Here is a 27,325-nt window from a genome sequence, read left to right as displayed (position 1 = left end):
ATTGGGACTGTGGTCCGATTAAGGGCAATGGACATGTATGTAAGTTAGCATCATGTTGTTAATAGCCCATGTCTTTTCTACCATTTATGGTTTATCTGTTTAAGTGCTTCACACACAGATTGTTTTACTGCATGAAACTACAGAGCTTCGAAGGCTTCACGTAGTCACTCTCGTGACTTCGATATAAAATAGAAAGATTAAACAAGAACTTACTGTTTGAAGTTTGTTCTTTATTTTAAGAGAAATTGAAGTGAGGGATTACGTGTCCTCCACTCCCAACCCTGAATCTCATAAAGATTATTCGGTAAGTCAAGGGTTATTAATCTTTCTATAGTTTAAGTTTGTGCAAGTGGTCTGTGGTTTCATACAGTTGCCCTGAAGATTGATGTGCATGCGGGTTGGCGGGCTCTTCACGTAGTCCCTCACTTCAACTTCTCATAAAATAAAGATCAAACTTCAAATGGTCAGTTCTCGTTTAATCTTTCAATAATAGTCTGTTGGCCAGGAAGTCAAGCATCCAGTTGCAGAGGTGAGTGCTAACCCTAAATTCCATGAGTTAGGAGATGATGTTGGATGGGACAATGGTATTGAGAGCAGAGCTGTAGTCTATGAATGGAAGTCTGATACAAAGATTGGTGGATAACGTGGAGGTAGTCTTAGACTACAGGGTGTTATTGATTTGTTGGTGAAATGGGATGAGAAATGACAGTTGGACTTTAAGCCAGATAAGTGTGAAGTGATCCATTTTCAGAGCACCATTGAGGTGAGGATGCACACTATGAATGCACATTACATCCAGGGTCTGTGGTACGTTCATGACCTCAGGTTCTGTCTGTATGAAGTTTGCACATTTTCCCAATAACCACATGGATTTCCTTTGGATTCTCCAGTCTCCTGCTACATCCTGCAGATGTATTGACAGACTGAATGAATGAATGCATGATTGAATGAATGCATGATTGAATGAATGCATGAATGATTGAATGAATGAATGATTGAATGAAATTAGGTGCAGCCTTCCACCCTGCCCTCAAATTCACGTGGACTATCTCTGACACCTCTTTTCCCTTTCTTGATCTCTCTGTCTCCATCACAGATTATTGACTGACATCTACTACAAATATTCCGACTCCCACAATTATCAAGACTACACTTCCTCCTACTCTGCCTCTTCCAAAGATGCTATTTCGTACTCTTAATTCCTCCATCTCCACCGCATCTGCTCCTAAGATAATGCTTTCCATTCGAAGACATCGAGATATCTTTTTCATAGTGTATGTGGTTTCCCCCCCTGCTGTTATAGATGTATCCCTCACCCACATTTCCTCTGTGTCACATTGTTCTTCTCTCGCTTCCTCTCCCCTCAGGAAAAACAAGGATAGAGTTCCTCTGGTCCTCACGTTTCACCCCACCCATCTCTGCATCTCAAGTGATAAATTAAAATAATTGCCATAATTCACATTAGCATAGTGAAATCTGATTGATAGCTTGAGATGATAGTTAATAACAAGGGTCTCCTTACTCAGAATGCCAAGAACCGTAGATGCAGCAGTGCCTTTGAGCTCCTTCACAGTGCTTCTATTTCATCATTCCTGCATTGTCATTGCTCACATTCCAGGAAATGCCTTGCTAATGGAAATGTAGGGACACCATTGATAGCTCATGGTCATTAATGGTTCAGACAGATGTTTCATCAACATTTCATCAACATTCGTCAACACACCAGCCATGATCATATCGAATGGCGGTGCAGGCTCGAAGGGCTGAATGGCCTACTCCTGCACCTAATTTCTATGTTTCTATGTTTCTATTCTCTCAAAGGCTAATAATGGATGCACAGATTTGATGTCAAATGAGTAAATGAAGATGAAACCCTTGGAACCCTGATATCGCTGTCCTTACTAAATGTGTGCCAAGGTTAAAATAAATCAATGGGACACTGTGAGTTTGCAGTAATCATTCCCAACGTTCATTTCTTAGAAAACTACCCTTCTGAATCAAGTTTAATCATATCCTATAATTATTTACGTGATAATAAGTGGGGATTCCAGAGAACATCCACAAAATGAAGTCCTTTGCTCAATGCTTATTTTTTTTAATGTTCTATTAAAACACCAGCACTATTAAAAAAACTAAGTTCAGTATAACATCAATAAGATCCAATCTTCAACATTATTGAACAATTTGACAGTTATGGTATTGAGGAACTTTGGCCCTACTCAGTGCCCATTACAGATCTATGAGTGACATTAATACTGTGCAAGAATCCATTATTCTTCCTTTCAACTACCACCCCTAGCTACTTAACTTTCCTTGTTTCACATTTGATTTAACAGTCAAATATGATTTGAAGTGATCATAGTTCCTTAGGGCCACAAGAATTGCAAAACTGTTTTGGATACTTCCTGATTAATTGTGTCCAGTTCAAATCTCCAGTGATAACGTAACAATGGGGTCAATGGGGGAGAAGTAGAATGGTAGAAGTGAAACAAATAAAGAGAACGTTGTGAATAATCACTTCAACATGAGATAATCTTACATTGTAAATACCGAACTTCTCTTGATGTTCACCAAAGATATAGATCTATCGTTTATTTCCCACTGGTCATCCTAGAAGAACTATAGAGTTGCAGCAGGGTAGGAGTATATTGATTCTCAGCTACCTGAATGAGCAGAGTGATATGGTCAGTTGAATTCTCCAACTTGTTCACTATCGTTCTGAATTCTTTAAGAGTGAATGGCTTTGCTTCCACCACCCTTTTAGGCAGTGAATTCCAGATCATAACGGCTTGACTTTCTGGGTAAACTTTGAAATGCAGCACTGAAAGAACTGAGATTTCTCAGAAGACCAACATCACTGGGCTTTCTGGAGGCATTTCTAATTTCTTATTAATGTAAGCTCCAAGCCCCTTTTAGGTCTGCAACTTAATTTCCCAAAGGGATTATAAGCAGACAATTATCCACTGAGAGCTAGAGCTAAGGTATATTGCTAGAACATCAAACATTAGAAATACATGGGAAAAGTGGAGAGAATTTAATCCTTAGCCATATCTGCATCTGGAAACGCATGAAACACTGATCTCTGTCCTTTGAACTCTCCTTCAAAAGGTTTAGTCCTATGTTTTCCACCATAATTCATAAGAAACCTGATATAGAAACCATAAGAATTCTATGTCATATGCATCAACAGATGGGAAACCTTTTTATTTGTGATCCTAAAACTGGAGTTACATTGGTTAGTATACATCATTGTGACATCTCTCCCCCCCCCCCCCCCCCCCCCCTCCCCCCCCCTCCCCCCCTCCCCCCCCCCCCCCCCCCCCCTCCCTCCCCCCCCCCCCCCCCCCCCCTCTCTTCCCCCCCCCTCCTCCCATCCACCCCCCTTCCCTCCCCTCTCTTTCCCCCCCTCTCTTACCCACGCATTCCCCCCCCCTCTTTCTCCCCCCCTCTTTCCTCCCCCCTCTCTTTTCCCCCCCTGCCCTCCTCCCCCCCCTTTCCCCACCTTTTTTCCAACACTTTTCCTCCCTCTTTCCCTTTTAATGGAGATGTGCGGGGCATGTTTTTACACAGTGAGTGGTGGGGGCCTGGAACACATTGGCAGGGTTGGTGATGGAGGCAGTGACGATAGTGCCATTTAAGATACTTTGAAATAGGCACATGGAAGTTCAATGCATTGCGGGATATGGATCATGTACAGGCAGATAAGATCAGTTTAAATTGACGTGGTGTTTGGCACAAACACTGGGAGCTGGACTGCTCCTGTGCTGCACTGTTGTATGTTCCATGTTAAATCTACAGAAGCTTTCAGAAGTAGTTTGTCGTTCTAGACAAAGCCACTGTAAGAAATTCTTGTTTATTTAATGTATTATTTTTATAAACAAAGTACCTCTATCTCTTAGTTTAAGTTAATGGGTGCCTCCAGCAACTCTGAGGAAAAGTCACAATACCAATTAGGAATCCAAGGACTGTTCCTTAGGATTAAAAAGTGGGTTAGGGATTTGAAGTGCTATTGTGGCATTGGCCAATGATCCCAACAATTCCCACACAATGTCAGTCCCTTAAATTTATGTAGATCCATCTTGATTTTCTGTCAAGCTCCTCGACACTGCTGCCCTTATTTTACTGGTAGTTCACCTGAGCTCAATAACAATGGCATAAACTCCAGCTTTATATTTATATGTTTTAATCATTTGAGACATTTCTTCAGGGATGAAGTAAATAATCTGCTGGCTGAAAATATCACCAATCATAATTTGTATTCCTTTAGCGATAGTCTCCCCTGTTAAAACATGTGTGTGTGTGTGTGTGTGTGTGTGTTTGTATCTTTCTGTGCCTGTGCCCGTGTCTGTGTCTGTGTGTTCTGTGATGAAGCCTAGCACAACAGAGGGGAAACATAAAACATATTCGTGGTTGGTGTCATAGCCTTATAGAAAAAATAACTGACCTTAATAATTAACAGTCAGACTAGAATTGTACAAGCAACCTTCATGATATGGATCCTTGTGTTTCTAACAGTACATCAAAAGTTTAAATTTCAAGTTATTGCTCACTTATTTCATTTATATGGTCAATCATTATTGCTGTTGTAGTGACATGAACTAAAGGGCCTGTCCCACATACGCGTCCTTGGCTCGCAAATTACGTGACCTCTTGGTCGCTTGAGGCGTACGGGCACTGTATGGCCGCACGGGGCCGGTCCCACTTAGAAGCTCAGAGGGGTATGGAGTTGTGCGGGGTCAGTCCCGACATCGCGCGGGGCTCCGAAATTCTTGCAGAGAACAAAATCTTTGCGCGCCAACGGCCTGTCGCACAACTGACAGACAAAGTGGGACAGGCCCAAGACCCTGGTGCGACGCAACGCCTCACCTTTACCAACAGCAGAAGCAGGCAAACGATCTCCGAACTCGGCCTGGGGCTCATGGCCATTGCCGTCCAGATTTGCCCCCACTTCTACTCCCAGAGTGGGGCCAAAAAAATTGAATATGGACACAAAATGCTGGAGTAACTCAGCGGGACCAGCAGCATCTCTGGAGAGAAGCAATGGGTGATGTTTCAGGTCAAGACCCTTTTCAGACTGAAGAAGAGTCTCGACACGAAACGTCACCCATTCCTTCTCTCCAGAGATGCTGCCAGTCCCACTGAGTTACTCCAGCTTTGTGTCCATCTTCAAATGACGTCACGTGCTCCAGACGGCTGTGCGTACGCATGTAATCGCGCCTGACCTTTGCTCGACCGTCTCGGCTCAAAGCGATCACAAGGTCGCGTAATTTGTGTGCCAAGGACACATAAGTGGGACAGGCCCTTAAGCCACTTGGAGGCAGAAGCTGAATGATATAAAAGTCTTTATTCATCAAGAGATGCAGACACTCTCTTGTACACCTGCGGTGGAATATCTAAACTCAAAATGCATTGAGTTTCTGTATTTTTAAACACAGTCAACAAACAATTAACTAGTTTCAAAGGCACACAAAAACACCAATAAATAATTAACTACAATCTCAATGGCTTTAATTATCCACTTAGCTATAACATTTCAAATATGGACAAGCAACTTTGCATATTTACAATGCAATATTGCAGCTAACAACATGTCTCTGAATATTCAAGCGCCTTTGCTGGGATAGGTACTTGCACCTCCTCTAACCTCATCTACTGTATCTGCTGTTCTACGTGTGGATTCCAATATATCATCAAAACTAAGCACAGACTGGGCGACCATTTAACTGAACACCTGAACAGCTCAGTCTATCTTGGCCTATGCGATCTCCTGGTAGACAAACACTCTAACTCCCTTGGCCATTCCCAAACTGACCTTTCAGTCCTCGGCTTTTGCCACTGTCAGAGAGAGGTCAATTGCAAATTGGAGGAACAGCACCTCATATTTCACTTAGGCAGCGCACAGCGCAGCAGTGTGATTGATTTCTCTAACTTCTCTAACATCAAGTAACCCTTGCAATCCCTCTCTCTCCACCTTGCCACCACCCTTGTCATCCAACTAGTTTCACTCTCGGCATGCTTAGTTTTACAGTTTGTATACACTCGTTATCATCTTCTCCACAGCTAACAATGGACCATTCTGGGCTCCATTTTTCCTTGAATATCTGGCTGGCTTTGATTTGTTATTTTCATACCTTTCATTCATTTGTTCTATGTACCTTTTTATATCTCTAGTTTCCCTCTCCCTTGACTCTCAGTTTGAAGAAGGGTTTTGACCTGAAACGTCACCTATTCTTTTTCCCCGGAGATGCTGCCTGACTCCAGCATTTTGTGCCTGTCTTTGGTGTAATCCAGCTCGCTCACTGTGGAACCGTGAAGCCACCCGGAGAGGGAAGCTCGGCAAACCTTGGCCATATTCCAACTGGCAGGCTTCCACGCCGCGGAACCAGGAACCTGCCCGGAGACGGAAGCTGCTGAGAAGAGGATGGAGGGAGACGATGGCAGACGCTGGGCGAAGGACATATTAGGAAGAACTGGGGGTGGGTCTTATCTTCCACGCCTATCAAGAGTGCCTCCCTTCCCAGTGAACAAGCACTGAAGAGAACCGTGCAACAAGACCAAAAATGGTTCATGGGATGACCAGAATGGAGGTGACGGCTGCAAAGGGCTTTTGTGGCCAGCTGCAGCTGGGATTGGCGCCAAAATGATGCCTCTTATATGTAGACCCACTGAGGTGTTTTGTACATTCTGTACTAACTAAGGGATTGGGCTTTTGTCTGGTGATAGGGTTGCTGAGCTGCATACTAAAAAGGTATTTTGCTGTGCCTTTGTATACGTGGTAATAAAGAAACAATTGAACCATTATGCAGTTAAATATTTTTTTCCATTGAACCTAGTACATTTAAAGGGAGCACGGGAAAGGGAGACACCGTGAGCTTAAAGGGAGAATGACAAACATCGCCAAATTCCGCTTTTCACAGAGACCATTCCCTCCACAACTCCCCTTCCCATTTCCATTGTGGCCTTTCTGTCCTGGGCCTCGCCCACTGTCACAGAGCAAGCCCACATGCAAATAGGAGGAACAGAACCTCATATTTCGCTGGGGTAGCCAAAGATATGAATTTGATTTCCTTAATTTCAAGTAACCATTGTAATCCCACTCTCTCTGTCCCTCCCCCACATTAGACATCCTGCCAGTTTCATTGTTTGTATTCCTTCATTATCACCTCTTTCACATTTAACAGTGGACCCTCTCCTGACACTCAATCTGACGAAGACTTTGACGCAAAACGTTACCTATTCCTTTCTTCCAGAGATGCTGCCTGACCTGCTGAGTTACTCCAGCACTTTGTGTCTATCTTATGTGCACAATGAAGCCATACACAGTGCAACATGTGTTGCATGGAGAAAAATACCAGAGTGTAGAATGTAGCTTTTCAGCAATGTATTGTCACAATTACAGATGAAAATCTCCAACATCCACAATAAGGTAGGTTGGTACAACCTAGTTTATGGGAGAGCCATTCAACAATCTGATAGCAGAGGAGAAGAAGTTGTTCTTGAACCTGATGGTATGTGTTTTCAAGCTTTTGTATTTTCTGCACGATGAGGAGGACAAAAATATGAGCTGCGTGACTCTGATTTGGAGCTGCCTATCTGGATATATAGCAGGAGCTGATTCAAAATGACATCAATGAGATGAATATTTGAACAAGAAAAAAAACTTCCTTCCACAATCTGTCATTCTTTGATTTAGATATTGGTCTCCTATTAAACCTATTGCATCAGGAAGTTATTGCTCATGATTAGTACTCTAATGCCATTTTAATTACTCGTTGATTTTGGGTGGAAATTCAATCAACCCCCTCTGGTCTGGAAAGGAAGCAATTTAAAGTATTGAATTTCCTCTCTGCTGGTCATTTGTAGCACTAGTGTATGGTTGGGAGAGAGCAGCTTTGGGAGTCATCAACATTTTTTTTGTTAGGACACAGAGGAGTAATCGTGTCTATGCCAGCTTCAGAGCATTTGGTTCCCTATAACCTATTCTCTCATTCATGCTCATAAACACCCCATCAAGCACATCCATGCTCCTGTTTTTTGATACCCTTAACCACCTGTACTTGGGGTATTTACTTTGGATAACTAACCCTACAATCAGCAGTCAGCTGAAGTCTGGAACACTGATGGTGAACCCACACAACAGGAAGATCATGAAAAACTACAGTAAGAGTTTTGCTGGCGTGCATGACTGTGGTTACAACAGCATTTTACAGCTGTTATTTGTGAGATGTGGTTCTTCTCCTGACCCCAACCATTTCCTTATTTCCAGCTGTCTAATTCTCAGTCTCTACCTCACCTTCCCAAAACCCTCATCAATCTTAACTGCATGTCAAATGTGTGATAGAATATCCTCCACTGGCCTTGTTAAATCCAGCTCTAATAATACTTCAAAATCTTGACAAGATCCAGGAAAAGCATTCATTAGTACCTCATCTGCTATTATAAAGATGTATTTCCTCCATAGCTAAAACATTGCTGCAATATATATGACCTCCGTGAGGTATTGCAGTATTGCATCAATACTTCTTCGGCAGCACCTACCAAACTACAACTGCCCAACAAGACAATGATAGCAGGTTCATAATAGCACCATTCTTTACACATCCTCCTCCGTCAGATCACCGTACCTCCTTTATTGTTTGATAAATATTCTTGAATCTTCTACCGTATAACATGTTGGAAGTAACTTCAAGAAAAGTTCTGCCGCAGTTCAAGAAGGTAGCTCATAGCCATCTTTTGAAAAACATTAGGGTTAGGCGTTCCTTCCAAGATGGCGGCGCGCACAGTCGCAGCGGCCCCTCGGGAGATAGTCGGAGCTTTTAAAAGTGAGTGTTGTGTGTCTTGTCCTGTCTGTCCAAGATATATGTACTGCAGGAACATGCTCCTAAACATCGGGGCAAACCGCGGGAGTAGTAAAGGCGCGTTTTGGTGCGATTTAGACCAAATACGCCGCTATGGACTTTTACTACCGGCTGCGAGGCCGAGCATATCGGCCGCAGATGTGACTACGACCGGAGAGAGGAGGCGAGAGAGGAGAGAGAGGAGGAGGAGAAGACGCAAGCGGTGTGAGAGGAGGCAGAAACGGGGTAAAAGAGCAGGCTCTTACGTGAGGCGGAGACGGGGGAAAAGAGCAGGCATTCACGCCAGGCTAACAGCTAACCCCACCCGACCTGCAGTGCCCTCGCTTCTCCTCTCTAATGTCCGCTCCCTGGACAACAAACTCGACGAACTGCGTCTTCTCAGGACAACATACAAGGATATACGAAACTGCTGTGTGTTTGTCTTCACTGAATCATGGCTCCACGGCAATATACCAGACACGGCAATACAGCTGGAGGGAATGACATCGTTCCGTGCGGACAGAGAGGCAGCTAGCTCTGGTAAGAGCCGAGGTGGAGGCCTGTGCTTGTACATAAACAAGGACTGGTGTGTGAACGCTACGATAGCCGGGAAACACTGCTCTCCGCTGATAGAATTCCTCATCGTGAAATGTCGGCCTTTCTATCTGCCGAGGGAATTCTCCGTTGTTTTTGTTGTGGCTGTATATGTTGCACCAAGTGCAAATGTAAATTCCAAGGCCAACGAAGCACTGGGAGCCCTGCATGACGCCGTCAGTGAGTTCCAGACCAAACATCCTGATAGCTTCATTGTGGTGGCCGGTGATTTTAATCACACCAGCCTTAAGACTGTGCTCCCAAAATTCAAGCAATATGTGGATTTTGAGACCAGGGGAGAGAACATCTTGGACTTGGTTTACACCAACACCCCAGAGGCTTACAAGGCAGCCCCACGCCCTCACCTGGGCCACTCGGACCACATTTCAGTGTTTTTAACACCAGCCTACAGACCTCTGCAAAAACAAGTCAGAGCGGAGAGAAAACACACCAGGGTCTGGCCAGAGGGAGCAGCCTCAGCACTGCAGGATTGCTTCCTGCACACTGACTGGGATGTGTTCAGGACAGCAGCATCCTATGATGACCTCATCAACATCGAGGAGTACGCAGAGACTGTAACCAGCTACATTGCCAAGTGCACTGAGGATGTCACCATCATGAAAACTTTCACTGCACGTGGTAACGAAAAGCCATGGATGACAGCAGAGGTGCGCTCGCTGCTGAGGGCTCGTGATGCAGCCTACAGAGCCGGTAACACAGCCGCTCTCCGATCCACCAGGACTGCACTGGGAAAAGGAATCAGGGCAGCGAAACGTGCCTTCGCGGGGAAAATCCAGGGACACCTCTGCGACACAGGAGACACCAGGAGGATGTGGAAGGGAATCGAAACATTGACGGGGTATAATGCAAGGCAGCAGGTAACCGACACGGACACTTCTCTCCCAGATAAATTAAACAACTTCTTTGCACGTTTTGATGCAGCAAACACCACACCCAAGAGGAGAGCCAGCCCCTGCCTACAAACCGACCAGCCAGTCCTGACCATAGACAAAATGGACACACGGAGAATCCTGGCTAAGGTCAACCCGTGGAAAGCAGTCGGACCCGACAACATCCCAGGACGTGTGCTAAAGGAATGTGCTGAGGAGTTAGCAGATGTGCTAACAGACATCTTTAACATCTCCCTTAGTCAGGCCATTGTCCCCACATGCCTCAAAACTTCCACGATAATCCCCATAGCGAAGAAACCAGTGGTTGCCTGCCTAAATAACTACCACCCTGTCGCCCTAACCCCAATAATAATGAAGTGTTTTGAACGCCTGGTGAAACCCCACATTACTGCCAGCCTCCCCTCATCGTTAGACCCCCTACAGTTTGCCTATCGCCCCAACCGCTCTACAGAGGATGCCATCTCCACCACGCTGCACACAGTAATCGCGCATCTGGAACACAAGAACACATACGCCAGAATCCTGTACATTGACTTCAGCTCAGCGTTTAATACCATCATCCCACAGAGACTTGTGGAGAAACTAACCCTGCTGGGCCTCAACACCACCCTGTGTCACTGGATCTTGGACTTTCTGACAGAGAGACCGCAGTCAGTCCGTGTTGGCAAGAACACTTCAGGCTCGATCACGCTGAGCACCGGCTCCCCTCAAGGCTGTGTGCTCAGCCCGCTGTTGTTCACACTGCTCACACATGACTGTGCTGCCAGATTCAGGGACAATAAAATCATAAAGTTCGCGGACGACACTACAGTGGTGGGACTCATCAGTGGAGATGACGAAACAAGGTACAGGGAGGAAGTAGAACAACTGGTGGACTGGTGCGGCAAAAATAACCTGGAATTGAATGTCGACAAAACTAAGGAGATGGTTGTCGACTTCAGGAGGGCGCAGCCAGAGCATACACCGCTCAACATTAGTGGCACTGCAGTGGAGAGAGTGGAGAGCATAAAGTTCCTCAGTGTGCAGATAACGGACAACCTCACCTGGTCCAGGAACACCACTGGGACCGTCAAAAGGGTCCATCAGCGACTGCACTTCCTGAGGAAACTAAAACAGGCCTCACTCCCCACCAACATCCTCAGGACTTTCTACAGGGGCACGGTGGAGTCTGTACTCACGTACTGCATCAATACGTGGTACTGCACCTGCAACTGCTCGGACAGGAAGGCTCTGCAGAGGGTAGTGAGGGGAGCAGAGAGGATTATTGGCGTCTCCCTACCCTCAGTACAAGAACTGTTCCAGAGCCGCTGTCTGAAGAAAGCACAGAGAATTGCCAAGGACAAACTGCACCCCCTCCACACACACCTGGATCTCTTGCCATCAGGCAAGAGATATCGAAGCATCAAAGCCCGGACTACGAGGCTGCTAAACAGCTTCCTACCACAGGCTGTGAGGCTGCTAAACAGTCACTCTGCACTCACAGTCACTTGACTTGACTCTGCGGCTGGCACGGACACTTTAATAACTGGCACTGGCCAGTCAAATCAGCGGCCCCGGACATTTTTTTATGATTGGTTTACTGTATTTTAACATTGTGTTTTTTACCTGATTTTAACTATTTATTCTGTTCCATCAGGGACCGGATTGTTTTTTTTAGTGTTATTATAGTTGGCGGCGCGACTCACCCGTTGCAGCGGCCCCTACAGCCTGTCTGTCTTTTTTTTTTATTTTTTGTCTAGTTAAATGTAGTGCTTGGTGTTTTTTAATAGTATTTTTAAATGTGTAAATGTGGGGGGCGGGGGGGGGGGAGGGGGAAACTGTTTAAATCTCTTCCCTGTCCGGGAGACCCGACTTTTTCCCTGTCGGGTCTCGGCTGTCGTTGGGGCCTAGCACCGTGGAGCAGCCTCCAACCTGAACGACCCGGGGGCTCCAGTCCCGGAGACTGCGGAGCTGCGGAGCTGCGGATCTGCGGACTCACCATCGTCGGGGGTGGCCGGCCTCGGAGCGTGGGGAGCGGCGGTGACTCGCTGCTGCGACTCGACTCCTGGGGCTCGGAGGCTCCAGCAACGCAGCCGCAGGTCCGGTGGACTGTGACATCGGGAGCTCGCGGGTCCGGGGGGAGAGAGAGAGACCGCTTCCCGGAGCTCCCGCAACGCGACTTCTCCAGCCGGTGTCACGGGGTTGGAACGACCCGGAGCGGGGTCGTACATCGCCCGGCACGGCTTCATGGCCGTGGGACTCACCATCGCCCGTGGGGGTTCCAACCTTGGACTTTCAGACCGGGAGCGGGGCCGTAAATCGCCCCGCACGGCCTAAAATGGCCGTGGGACTCATCATCGCCCGCCTGGGGCTTGGACATCGGGAGAGACACGGAGAACAGGGGAGAGAAAAGACTTGCCTTCCATCACAGTGGCTTCACTGTGATGGATGTTTGTGTGAATTTAATTATGTGTATGTCTGTAAGACAGTGTCTTTGTTTGTATGGCTGTGGAAACAACATTTCGTTTGAGTCTCACTGGGGCTCAAATGATAATAAATTTGTATTGTATTGTATGTGAGAAGTGTTTTAAATTTCATGTGCGAGGCTCCGCTATTCACTGGGAAACGTCTTTTCATTTTGCACTGTACTTGTTGCTTGCAAGATGACAATAAAGGTTGATTGATTGATTGATTGATTAAGTGTTGACTATGGAAACAATGCTTATGAACAATGAATGCATAGAGATTTTTTTTTTTAAATAGAAACAAAAAACTGCAGATGTTGATTTACATTAAAAGGCACAAAGTGCTGGGATAATTCAGTGGGTCAAGCAGCATCCCTGGAAAACATGAATAAGTTTAGTTTTAGGTCGGGACCCTTCTTCAGATTTTATCTTCCTCTATTTGCTTTGCTGTATGTGATTTACCAATAATTTGTCTTATTATGATCATTCATGTATGAAATTTTAAAAATAATTGGCTAATGTTCACATTGGTACCAAATGTTTTAAGCCAACACTGCATTGTTAACAGTTTGTACATGTGGCCATTTGCAGCACAAACATTCAAGCTGAGGATGTGAAACCAGCATGACAGGATAATATGTAACGAGTTACCAATGCTTCCAATTCATGAATGGGTAAAGAGGCAGAATTTATCTCAGTATTCAATATATGAGGGCTGAAATGTGCAATGAACACATTTGCATAATGTAAAGAAATTTAAGTTAATATCCATGACTTGACAAACATTGTTCACTAGTAATCTACAAGAAACTTACCAATTAATTTTAATGTTTAAATATTGGATGTTCAAAAATAGAATCATTTCATTGCTCACCGCAGGATGTTCAAAAATCATTCTGCAGACCAGGCAGACCAGTTAGCCTGACATCGGTGGTGGGGAAGATGCTGGAGTCAATTATAAAAGATGAGATAGCTGCACATTTGGATAGCAGTAACAGGATCAGTCCGAGTCAGCATGGATTTACAAAGGCCAATCATGCTTGACTAATCTTCTGAAATTTTTTGAAGATGTAACTCGTAAAATGGACAAGGGAGAGCCAGTGGACTTTCAGAAATCATTTGATAAGGTCCCGCATAGGAGATTAGTGGGCAAAATTAGGGCACGTGGTATTGGGGGTAGAATGCTGACATGGATAGAGAAGTGGTTGGCAGACAGGAAACAAAGAGTAGGATTAGCAGATCCCTTTCAGAATGGCAGGCCGTAATGTTAGCAAATTTGCAGATGACACAAAGCTGAGTGGCAGTGTGAACTGTGAGGAGGATGCAGGGCGACTTGGAAAGGTTGGGGGAGTGGGCAGATGCACAGCAGATGAAGTTTAATGTGGATAAATGGGAGGTCATCCACTTTGGTAGCAAAAACAGGAAGGCAGATTACTATCTAAATGGCATCAAGTTGGGAAAAGGGGAAGTACAACAGTCTATGAAAGTAAGCATGCAGGTACAGCAGGCAGTGAAGAAAGCGAATGGCATGTTGGCCTTTATAACAAGAAGAATCAAATATAGGAGCAAATAAGTCCTTCTGCAGTTGTACAGAGCCCTAGTGAGACCACACCCGGAGTATTGTGTGCAGTTTTGGTCCCATAATTTGAGGAAGCATTCTTACTATTGAGGGAGTGCAGCGTAGGTTTTCAAGATTATTTCCCGGGGTGGTGGGACTGTCATATGCTGAGAGAATGGAGCAGCTGGGCTTGTCCACTCTGGAGTTTAGAAGGATGAGAGGGTATCTCATTGAAACATATAAGATTGTTAAGGGCTTGGACACACTTGAGGCAGGAAACATGTTCCCGATGTTGGGGGAGTCCTGAACCAGGGCCACAGTTTAAGAATAAGGAGTAAGCCATTTAGAACGGAGACGAGGAAACACTTTTTCTCACAGAAAGTGGTGAGTCTGTGGAATTCTCTGCCTCAGAGGGCGGTGGAGGCAGGTTCTCTGGACGCTTTCAAGAGAGAGCTAGATAGGGCTCTTAAAAATAGCTGAGTCAAGAGATATTGGGAGAAGGCAGGAACGGGGTACTGATTGGGGATGATCAGCCATGATCACATTGAATGGCGGTGCTGGCTCCAAAGGCCAAATGGCTTGCCCCTGCATCTATTGTCTATTGACTATTGTCTCTTTATCAAATACTTTATATAATGTAAAATGTGATTGTGAAGACATATTGGATTCATCTTATTCATTCGAAATGTTTGTCGAGGCTCATTACCTCTATGAAAATTACACTTCATCATAGCATCCAGAAAGAAGTTCCTTATCATTAGGAAAATGCACTTGAGTCAGCAAATGAAGGAAGTTGATTCATTGACAGCTCATTGACGACTCATTAAACTACATCAAAATCGTTTCCACTTAATGTAACTTGTTAACATTGCAGATTATTGTATGTATTGAGGTAATGTACTGATTATGTAGTGAGGTTAAATTTTATTATATATTAGAAACATAGAAAATAGGTGCAGAGCAGGCCATTGGGTTCCTCGAGCCAGCACCACCATTCAATATGATCATGGCTGATCGTCCAAAATCAGTACCACGTTCTGGCATTTTCCACATATTCCTTAATTCCCTTAGTCCTAAGAGCTAAATCTAACTCTCTCTTGAAAACATCCAGTGAATTGGCCTCCACTACCTTCTGTGGCAGAGAATTCCATTATTGTTATTCCATTGTTATTATTAATAGCAGCAAAAAATGATTTATAGACTCTAATGAGCGACTTCAGTCTATAATTCCGGCATTTTTTTAAACTTAGTTAACTAAAATTAATTGGAAATAGCAACTTTAAGACTGATTTCAATTATATCTGCAATAATGACTATGATGGAATAACAATTTTGCTGCTCATTCTTAAACTCAACAGTTAAACAAATTCAATGATGCAGGTATAAAAGGGAGAGAGTGATTTTACTTCGGAGTCACGTGAGTGACTACGTGAAGAAGACCGCTCAGTGCGCAGGTGCGGCATTACGTCCAGCTGTGCAACGGCGGCCCAGACGGGAGTCGGGCGCTCCCGCAAACCAGCCTGAAATAAGGAACGTTAGGTAAGTACCTACCTTAATCGGGCCTTGTGTTTTTTGCTCCAGGGGGAGCAAAGCAGCAGAGGAAGCGGCCCCCGTTCGACTCCAGCGAAGGAGCCGGCAGTGGAGGAGGATAGGCGCAAACGGGACCGCACACGCTGCGGACCTCTGACAGAGTGCTGCGCTGATGCCGGCCCGCTGAACAGCTGTTCGATTAACAGCAGCGGACCGGAGGGAAATTTAAAACCCGACCGGCAACCCCTGCAGACTCCCGACAAGGAGAATGTCCGCCCGGGAACCGCTAGAATGCTGCCCAAAAACGTCAGGCAGCCTCTAACAACAGGTAAGACAAAACCTTACCAAAAATACAGGTTCTACAGAATCAACTTTCCTCTAACTCTGGAACAGGCTGGAGACAGCAAAAAACAGGTATGTCTGTCTCCCCAAGCCAGAGGAGGTCATGGAGCTAAAAACCTCCAGAAAAACGAGGGGTCACTGGCTGAATGCCAAGGGAGCTAACACTCCCACCCCAGTGCTATTGCACTAGCCATCTCCCTTGTCGAGGGATTGATGGGACGACGGAGGTAGGGCATATGCCTCCTCCACAGAATTTACAGCACCCCTTTGCTCCCTCTTTATTCGAGGCTAGCAAGGGAGGCCAGGGCTGGGCTGGCTCACACCCAGGGCAGGCGTTCGAGAGCAGGAGTATGCCAGGGGAGCAGGATCATGAAGAGCTGCTGGGTGTCGTGGGCCACTATATGGCACCTCCACGCGCAGGAAGACTACTGGAACCCAGATGGCAGCCAGTATCAACCATCTTTCCAACAAAGCCCTGCAGGAGAAGGCCTTTCTGGAAGCTTTAGAAGAGTACAGCGCCAGAGAATTGAGAGGCACTAAAAGTAAAGAGTGTCAACAGTCAAATCTGGAGGCAGCTGGGTCAGCAGACTCGCAGTCAAGAGCTAAAAAAGCAGCGAATTCTGAAGCTCCTAGCATCGAAAATCACCGCCTTTGCTCGTTCCACGGAACATACTAACATGACCACCTGCCAACAGATCAACAATCTAAGGCAGGACAATATAAGACCTGCCCTTAACCCCAAATATGCGGGGCTATGCAAAACCGCTGCAGCGGAAAGAGAGGCAGCTAAACCTGTGGGCCTCATGAGGGCAGGCCCGGGAACGAGCAGGACATCTCATCCAACACCCAGCTGGCAGCACCCCTCGGCATCCACCAGTCAACACCCACATCCAATGACTGGTGAAAGCTCGGGGACCGCTGCTTATTACCCCCAAAGGTCTTTTTTAAGACATGGGCCCAGAGCGTGACCCCAGGGAAAATGCGCCGCCCCACCGACAGCACCAGCATACCAGCAAAACAGAGCCTTCATGAAAAAACAATGAACATGGAGGTAGGTAGTCTGTTTCCTGCCAGCTTACACAAAATAAGGGTGCTCTACTAACTGGGGGGCATTTACACTTGTTTTAAAAAAGCATGGGGTACTGTCACAAATAACAAATATATACTCAACAGTATTAGTGGATACAAAATTGAATTCAAATTGGACATATTACCGCCAGTTCAGCAATGCGCCCAAAGGGCATTTTTCCCTCTAAGAAAGAGAAGCGAGAAGGTCAAGCTGAACTAGAAAGGCTCATTACAAAAGGGATCATGGGGAAAAACCAAACATGAACCATTGAAATTTGTATCGAATATATTCACTAAAACTAAAAAAGATGGTGGATGTCGCATCATCATTGACCTAACATCACTAAATAAATCTGTTGAGTATATACACTTTAAGATGGAGCCGTTTTGTCACTGCCAGACATCTGATCTCCAAAGGATACTTTATGGCAAGCATTGATATTGAAGATGCTTACTATCTAATACCCATACACAAGGATCATTGTAGATACCTAAAATTTATCTGGATGGGGCAACAATGGGAGTATAGAGAATTCCCAATGGTCTAACCTCAGCCCTAAACTAATTACAAAAATACTAAAAATAGCCATGAAAATATTAAGAAAACAAAAGCATAATCATGGCATATATTGGATGATATCCTCATATTGGGGAAAACAAAGGAATTAGCTGTGGCAGCAGTTCTAGCTACGAAACAGCTCCTTGAAACACTGAGGTTCATCCTACACCCAGATAAATCAAAATTGAAGCCGTTAACTACCATGGATTGTCTGGGCTTTAATATCAATTCTATCCATATGACTGTTACTTTGCCAAGGTGCTCGGGTCACTATAATCAAATCATGAATTTACCCACTGTATCAGGGTTACAGTGGTGGGCAGACAATGTTTGGCACAGTTTCAGCCCTATTATTATCACCAATCCTAACTTGGTTATTAAAAACCGATGCCAGTGCTTTAGGCTGGGGAGCAACTAACTCCGTATCCAGCACAGGTGACAGATGGACAAATTCAGAATCATCGTTACTACACACACTGGGCATCAACTATTTGGAAATGGTGGTCGCCTATTGGGTTAAAAGCATATGCATTTCAAATGCAGCACATGCATGTACGGTTACGGATTGATAATACTATGGTGGTGGCTTATATTTAACCATATGGGGAGCATAAAATCATTATCGTGCAGCAAATTGGTCAAACAGATCTGGCAATGGTGTGTCAAAAGACATTTTTTAACTATCGGCTGCCTATCTCCTAGGTCACGGGGGAAACATTTATGATAACATCGAATGGATGTCAAACCCAAAATATCTGCTAAAGTTATTAAGCAATTTGAACGCCAGATATCAATTTGTTTGCAACAAGACGGAATCACCAGTAACCTATGTATGTGACTTAGGAACCAGATCAGAGGCAGCAGCGGTAGATGCCTACACGCTGGATAGGGGGAATTTCTGCTTTTGCTTCCCTCCCTTCTGCCTCATCAGTCGGGCACTTCTCAATACAGATGGAATCTGCCTCTGGGATATTGAAGGTGCCCGACCGGCCTACATAGCCATGGTTCCCAGTTCATCACGACATGGTGGTCGAGTCACCTATGGATTTCCCTAGGTGGACCACGGTTGTTGACTCACCCAGTATCAGGCATAAGCCACCCATGCCATAAAAACATCTAACTCCTGGGTTGTAGGTTTGAATAGACCTTACCAGGGACTGGGATTATCCAAATGAACCATCACCACCATGTCGGCATCCCTGCGAACAGTCACCAAGAAGCAAACATGGGAAAAATACTGCCAGGACGCAGGGACAACATACAAAACTACTCAACCACTGACGTATTGGAGTTCCTGGACCATCTACACCATGATGAAAAGATGAGTTACAGTGCCGTAAATACAGCACGAAGCGCCCTGTCTGCTTATCTAAAAACAGCAGGACAGCAGAGCATGGGATCCCATCCACTGAAGATAAAACTTATGAAGGGCATTTACAATAACAAGCCCCAAAACCCAGGTATACCCATGTATGGGATATCAGTGTGATATTGACATATCTCAGAGGATGGCCACCAGCTAGATCCCTCAGTCTTGCACAATCTATGTTAAAAACGCTCATGCTTATGGCTCTCGTATCCGCTCACAGAGTCCAGTCACTCCATAAAACTAAGACTGGATAACATGGTGATCACCCCTGACCGCATCACGTTCATCATTCTAGGTCTGGTAAAAACCAAAGCGACCAGGAACGCCCAATTCACTGGTGGTATTCCGGGCCTACCCACCAGAGTCCAGGTTGAGTGTGGTGACCCATCTACAACAATATATAGACACAACCCACAATGTTAGAGGGAGTGGAAAAGCCTATGGGTCAACCACAAGAAACCCCAAGACGGGGTAACGAGCCAAACCACTTCAAGGTGGCTCAAACAGGTACTGAAAGCTGCCGGAATAGATAATAATACATTTAAATCCCATTCCACTAGGGCAGCATTGATATCAGCGGCTGAACGAATGGACGTCCCGGTTGACCACATTCTCAATACGGCAGTATGGTCAAGGGAAACGACGTTCAGAATATTTTTATTGTAAACCGTTGATAAGCCTGATTTAATTGCAGACAGAATATTACAAACTGCAAATATTTAATTTAAGCTCAGGGGAGCTATTTATGTTGTTATTGTTAATAAATACCTTTCTGTTTCTTGAGAAAGCAGGTCCATTGGTTGATTACGATAACACTTCCTCCCTCAAGAACTTCGGCAGTGAGTGAAATTAAAACTGTTACACGGTTTGAAATCACAGACCTTTGAAATCTTCACGTAGTCACTCACGTGACTCCGAAGTAAAATAGTAAGATTAAACAAGTACTTACCAGTACGAAGTTTGATCTGTATTTTATGAGGAGTTACGATGAGGGATTACGTGCCCTCCGCTCCCACCCTCATTATATAGATTAAACTAGTAAACTGATGTCTCCTTGATCTTTACTATATTTACTTCAAATATTGTGTCTATCTGTGATTCCACACCGCTGCTTGGAAGTATGCCGCACCTGCGCACTGAGCGGTCTTCTTCACGTAATCCCTCATCGTAACTCCTCATAAAATACAGATCAAACTTCGTACTGGTAGGTACTCGTTTAATCTTACTATTAGAGAGATAATTGGAGGGTTAGTAATGATGAATGAAAACCTAGTCAAATGTTAGTTCTTGAGAATTTTCAGAGCTTGGAGAGCTGTGGTGGCGCGCTGCTGTGACCTGACTCCGGTGGATGGTGACACTGGGAGCTCACTGGTCCCCGGTGGAAGACCGCTTTGCGGGGCACAGTCAACGGCGACTTCTCCTGCCCGAATTGCGGGGTTGAAGGTGACCTGGAGCGGGGCCTTACATCGCCCGGCACAGCTTAAACAGCAGCGGAACTTAGTAGCGCCCGCCGGGGGCTCCAGTGTCGGGACCCGGAGCAGGGCCTTGCATCACCCAGCGTGGCTTTAAGTGGCCGCGGGACATTCTAGCGCCCGCCGGGGGCTTTGACTTTGACATCGGGAGAAGAATGGAGAGCAGGGGAGAGACAAGACTTTGCCTTCCATCACAGTGAGGAGGAGATTCGCTGTGATGGATGTTTGTGTGGATTGTGTTGGTGTGTGTCTTGGTTCTTTTCTTGTTGTATGACTGCAGAGATCAAATTTTGTTTCAACTTCATGTGAGGTTCAAATGACAAATAAACGGTATTGTATTTGGTTAAGACAGGTAAGGGAGCACTAGGCCAGATCAAGAATGATTTGAAAACAAATTAAAGGTGCTATTGCCAACATTGAACTGAGGGATCATTTGAGTGTAGATTTGAGTGTACAAAACAGCAGGGAGAGAGGATTGAAGAATACAGACGTGGCTCTAGTGCAACAAACAATACTAGTGCAAAGACATAAGCAATGCCCCCCAAGTCTTTGCAGTTCAGAACTTAGTTGGAGGTTGTAGAGTTTAATAACCTGATGGTTTTTGGGAAGACACTGCTCTTGAACGTTACGGTTTTCAGGTTCCTATACCTTCTTCCTGATGACAAATACTTGTTGTGGATACTTCTCACCATTGACTCCATCTACACTTCACAATTGCTTTGAAAAAGCAACCAACATAATCAAAGACTTGTCCCACCTTGGTCATTCCTTGTTCTGCCTGCTCCTGTCCAGCAGAAGGTACACAACCTTGAAAGCATGCATCACCAGACTTAAGAACAGCTACTTCCCCTCCATTATCTGAGTTCAATCTTAACTCCAGGTGTTGACTATGCAGAGGTTGCACATTTGACAATATGAGTTTCTCCTGGGAGCTCAGTTTCCTTCTTAATCCTCTTTGAATTTCCATGCAAATCACAAAGCTTTAAGGCATAAATCAGTTGTCAAGAGTGTTATTTTTAAAGTATGTGTGAGGTTATTGTTATTTCCCCAAGTTTTCTATGTTATTTCAGTAGAGATCAGAGCTCAATAAGTCCTGCAGTGTCTGATGCTGATGAATTGGTATATACTGTATTTCTTTTGTTGAACAATGTCCGTTTAATGCCTTGTTATAGTTATGCTTTGAATTCACCTTGAAAAAGCTATTAGTTGTGCAGAGAAACCACTTCAGGTTGATTTATAAATGCACATATTTTGCTTTTCCAACATTAGAAAAAGAGTAAAATTGGTACTGACTGCTTTAGAAAAGATGGAATTGTTATGTGGAAGCTCAGCATTTTATGTGTGTCATTTCAAATCAAGTTGGTGGAATCTCAATTATAAAACTTCTGTCGCTGTAAACTTTTCAAAAATGATAAAATATTTGAGGAAAAGGAGAGGCAAAGCACAGGCAGACTTTACTCTGAGCTCCCGTGGATTTTGAAGCAACAGCAACAAAGAGAAGCAGGAGAAAGCACTGAATGGCTCTAGCCCGAGTGAGAGGAGAGTTAGAAGTGAGTCAGATGGGGAAAACAGTTGAAAAGGAGAGGCGAAGCACAGGCAGACTTTACTCAGAGCTCCCGTGGATTTTGAAGCAACAACAACAAAGAGAAGCAGGAGAAAGCACTGAATGGCTCTAGCCCGAGTGGGAGGAGAGTTAGAAGTGAGTCAGAGGGAGAAAACAGTTGAAAAGGAGAGGCAAAGCACGCAGACTTTACTCAGAGCTCCCGTGGATTTTGAAGCAACAGCAACAAAGAGAAACACTGATTGGCTCAAGCCCGAGTGGGAGGAGAGTTAGAAGCAAGTCAGAGAGGGAAAACAGTTTAAAACTGAGGAATTTGGTTTGTATATTGGTAAATTAGGCAATTTATCAGTCAATATAAGCAGGACGGTTCTTAGGGAGCGGCAGTGAGGGAGTGGCCTTGTGAGGGAAGTGCCCTGTGAGAAATGTACGAGTCTTTGGCTCGAGAGTCTTCGACGAGGAGGCTGAGGAGAGGAGGCTACGCAAAATGCTGGAGAGGGAGAGACGAAAGGAGGAGATGTCAAGCAAGCTGATTCATTGTGATCCTTGCAGTATGTGGGAGGCCAAGGACACTGCTGGTTGCTACAAATGTGAGAAGTGCATCCAGGTACAGCTCCTGAAGGACCGTGTTGGGGAACTGGAGAAGCAAGGGTGAACAGCCAGAAGTGGTTGTGCACGTCGGCATAAACGATGATGGAAATAATAGGATGAATATTTTGCAGCGTGACTTTAGAGAGCTCTGAAAAATGCTGAAAAGCAGGACCTCCAGGCTTGTTATCTCCGGTTTGCTTCCAGTTCCTCGTGCTGGCGAGAGCAAGAACAGGGAGATACGGGACCTGAATGTGTGGCTGAGCAACTGGTGCAGGGATTTAGATTCTTTGATCACTGAGATCTGTTTTGCAGTAAGGGGGAACTGTACAAAAGGGACGGATTGCATCTTAGCAGGTGGGGGACCAGCATTCTGGCAGGCAGGTTTGCCACTGCTACACGGGTGGTTTTAAACTGAATAAGGGAGTGTGGGGTGTCAAATGGGATGGTCGAGGACGGAGTTAAAGGGAAAGAGAGTAAAGCGATGACCCCAGAATTAACATGAAAGGAAACTCACAATGTGATAGGAGAGTATGGCCAAGTGTAATAGGGATCGCTGCGAAAGGTGAGATGCGTAAGGAAATAAAAATATTGTATATGAATGTGCGAAGTACAAGAAGTAAAGTAGATGAGCTTGAGGCTCAGTTAGACGTTGGTAGATATGACATTGTGGGGATTACTGAGATGTGGCTGCAGGAGGATCGGGTCTGGGTACTTAATATTCAGGGTTATACATCCTATAGAAAGGACAGGCAGGTGGGCAGAGGAGAAGGGTAGCTCTGCTGGTGAGGAATGGAATTCAGTGCCTTGCGAGGAAAGACATAAGGACTGACGAGGTAGTCACTGTGGTTTGAGATGAGGAATAGTAAAGGCAAGAAGACACAAATTGGTGTTATCTACAGACCCCCAAATAGTAGCCCGGATGTAGGTGTAAGTTGCAGCAGAAGTTAAAACTGGCATGTAACAAAGGTAATGCCACTGTGGTGATGGGGGATTTCAATATGCAGGTAGACTGGGAAAATCAGGTTGGTTCAGGACCCCAAGAAAGAGTTTCTGGAATGCCCCCGGGCTGGATTCTTAGAGCAGCTTGTAATGGAGCCGACCAAAGAAAGGCAATTCTGTATTTAGTGTTGCCCAATGAACCAGATATGATAAGAAAACTCGAGGTAAAGGAATCACTTGGAGGTAGTGCTCATAATATGATTAGTTTTAATCTGCAACTTGAGAAGGAGAATGTTAAATCGGAAGTGTCAGTGACGCAGTTGAACAAAGGGGTCTATGCAGGCATGAGAGGGGAGCTGGCCAAGGTAGAATGGAAAGGGATCCTAGCAGGAATGACGGTGGAACAGCAATGGCAGGGTTTTCTGGGCATAATCCGGAAAACGCAGGATCATTTCATTACTAAAAGGAAGAAAGATTCTAAGGGGAGTAGGAGGCAACCGTGGCTGATGAAAGAAGTTAGAGATCGAATAAAAATAAAAGAAAAGATGTATAACCCAGCAAAGAGTAGCTGGAAGCCAGAGGATTGAGAAACTTTCATAGGACAACAGAAGGAAACAAAACGGGCAATACGGGCTGAAAAGACGAAGGACAGTAAAAGCTTCTTTAGGTATGTTAAGGGAAAAAGAGTAGCAAATTCAAATGTGGGTCCCTAGAAGGCAGACACGGGTGAAATTATTATGGGCAACAAGGAAATGGGAGAAGAGTTGAATAGGTACTTTGGATCTGTCTTCACTAAGGAAGCCACAACTAATCTCCCAGATGTACTGGAGGACAGAGGAACTAAAGGGGTAGAGGAACTATCTGCAGAGCCAAAAGAGATGGGGGAGATATTGAACAGTTTCTTTTCTTCGGTATTCACCAAGGAGAAGGATATTGAATGATGTGAGGTAAGGGAAACAAGTAGAGTAGCTATGGAAACCATGAGATTCAAAGAAGAGGAAGTACTGACACTTTTGAGAAATATAAAAGTGGATAAGTCTCCAGGTCCGGACAGGATATTCCCTAGGACATTGAGGGAAGTTAGTGTAGAAATAGCAGGGGCTATGGCAGAAATATTTCAAGTGTCATTAGAAACGGGAATAGTGCCGGGGGATTGGCGTACTGCGCATGTTGTTCCATTGTTTAAAAAGGGGTCTAAGAGTAAACCTAGCAATTATAGACCTGTTAGTTTGACGTCAGTAGTGGGCAAATTAATGGAAAGAATATTTAGAGATAATATATATAAGCATCTGGATAAACAGGGTCTGATTAGGAACAGTCAACATGGATTTGCGCCTGGAAGGTCATGTTTGACTAATCTTCTTGAATTTTTTGAAGATGTTACTTGGGAAATTGATGAGGGTAAAGCAGTGGATGTTGTGTATATGGACTTCAGTAAGGCCTTCGACAAGGTTTCTCATGGAAGGTTGGTTAAGAAGGTTCAATGGTTGGGTATTAGTGGTGGAGTAGCAAGATGGATTCAACAGTGGCTGAATGGGAGATGCCAGAGAGTAATGGTGGATGGTTGTTTGTCAGGTTGGAGGCAAGTGACGAGTGGGGTGCCACAGGGATGTTGGGTCCACTGTTGTTTGTCATGTAAATCAATGATCTGGATGATGGTGTGGTAAATTGGATTAGTAAGTATGCAGATGATATTAAGATAGGTGGGGTTGCGTGTAATGAAGTAAAGTTTCAAAGTCTACAGAGAGATTTATGCCAGTTGGAAGAGTGGGCTGAAAGATGGCAGATGGAGTTTAATGTTGATAAGTGTGAGGTGCTACATCTTGGCAGGACAAATCAAAATAGGATGTACATGGTAAATGGTAGGGAATTGAAGAATGTAGGTGAACAGAGGGATCTGGGAATAACTGTGCACAGTTCCCTGAAAGTGTAATCTCATGTAGATAGGGTGGTAAATAAAGCTTTTGGTGTGCTGGCCTTTATAAATCAGAGCATTGAGTATAGAAATTGGGATGTAATGTTAAAATTGTACAAGGCATTGGTGAGGCCAATTCTGGAGTATGGTGTACAATTTTGGTCGCCCTATTATAGGAAGGATGTCAACAAAATAGAGAGAGTACAGAGGAGATTTACTAGAATGTTGCCTGGGTTTCAGCAACTAAGTTACAGAGAAAGGTTGGACAAGTTAGGGCTTTATTCTTTGGAGCGCAGAAGGTTAAGGGGGGACTTGTTAGAGGTTTTTAAAATGATGAGAGGGATAGACAGAGTTGATGTGGAAAAGCTTTTCCCACTGAGAGTAAGGAAGATTCAAACAAGGGGACATGACTTCAGAATTAAGGGACTAATGTTTAGGGGTAACATGAGGGGGAACTTCTTTACTCAGAGTGTGGTAGCTGTGTGGAATGAGCTTCCAGTGAAGGTGGTGGAGGCAGGTTCGTTTTTATCATTTAAAAATAAATTGGATAGTTATATGGACGGGAAGGGAATGGAAGGTTATGGTCTGAGCGCAGGTATAAGGGACTAGGGGAGAATATGTGTTCGGCACGGACTAGAAGGGTCGAGATGGCCTGTTTCCGTGCTGTAATTGTTATATGGTTATATTGTTATAGGAACTGAAATAAATTTTCATTAGGTGAGAAATAGTATTGGGTAGGCTAATGGGACTGAAGGATGATAAATCCTCTGGACCTGATGGTCTGCATCCCAGGGTCCTCAGGGAGGTGGCTCTAGAAATAGTGGACGCATTGGTGATTATTTTCCAATGTTCAATAGATTCAGGATCAGTTCCTGTGGATTGGAGGATAGCTAATGTCATCACACTTTTCAAGAAAGGAGCGAGGGTGAAAACGGTGAATTACAGACCAGTTAGCCTGACTTTGGTGGTGGGAAAGATGCTGGAGTCAATTATTAAAAAGGTAATAATATGGCATTTGGATAGCAGTAAAAGGATTAGTCCAAGTCAACATGGATTTATGAAAGGGAAATGATGCTTGACTAATATTCTGAAATTTTTTTGAGGATGTGACTAGTAAAATAGATGAAGCGGTGCCAGTGATTGTAGTATATCTAGACTTTCAGAAATCCTTTGATAATGTTCCGCACGGGAGACTGGTAACTAAAATTAGAGCACATGGTAGCACATGGTATTGGGGGTAGGGTGTTGACATGGATAGAAAATTGGTTGGCAGACCGGAAGCAAAGAGTGGAGTGAACGAGTCCTTTTCAGAATGGCAGGCAGTGGTGAATGGAGTGCCGCAAGGCTCGGTGTTGGGGCCGCAACTGTTTACCATATATATTATTGATTTGGAAGATAGAATGAGTAGCAACTCTAGCAAGTTTGTCGATGACACAAAGCTGGGTGGCAGTGTGTGCTGTAAAGAGGATGTTAGGAGGTTGCAGTGTGACCTGGACAGGTTGAGTGAGTGGGCAGATGCGTGGCAGATGCAGTATAATATAGATAAATGTGAGGTTATCCACTTTGGTAGCAAAAACAAGGGGGAAGATTATTATCTCAATGGGGTTAGGTTAGGTAAGGGGGAGGTGCAGCGAGACC

Source organism: Leucoraja erinacea, chromosome 6 (genome assembly GCF_028641065.1).
Source record: "Leucoraja erinacea ecotype New England chromosome 6, Leri_hhj_1, whole genome shotgun sequence".
NCBI lineage: Eukaryota > Metazoa > Chordata > Chondrichthyes > Rajiformes > Rajidae > Leucoraja > Leucoraja erinaceus.
The sequence above is the reverse complement of the archived record's forward strand: the minus strand, read 5'-3'. Positions refer to the sequence as shown.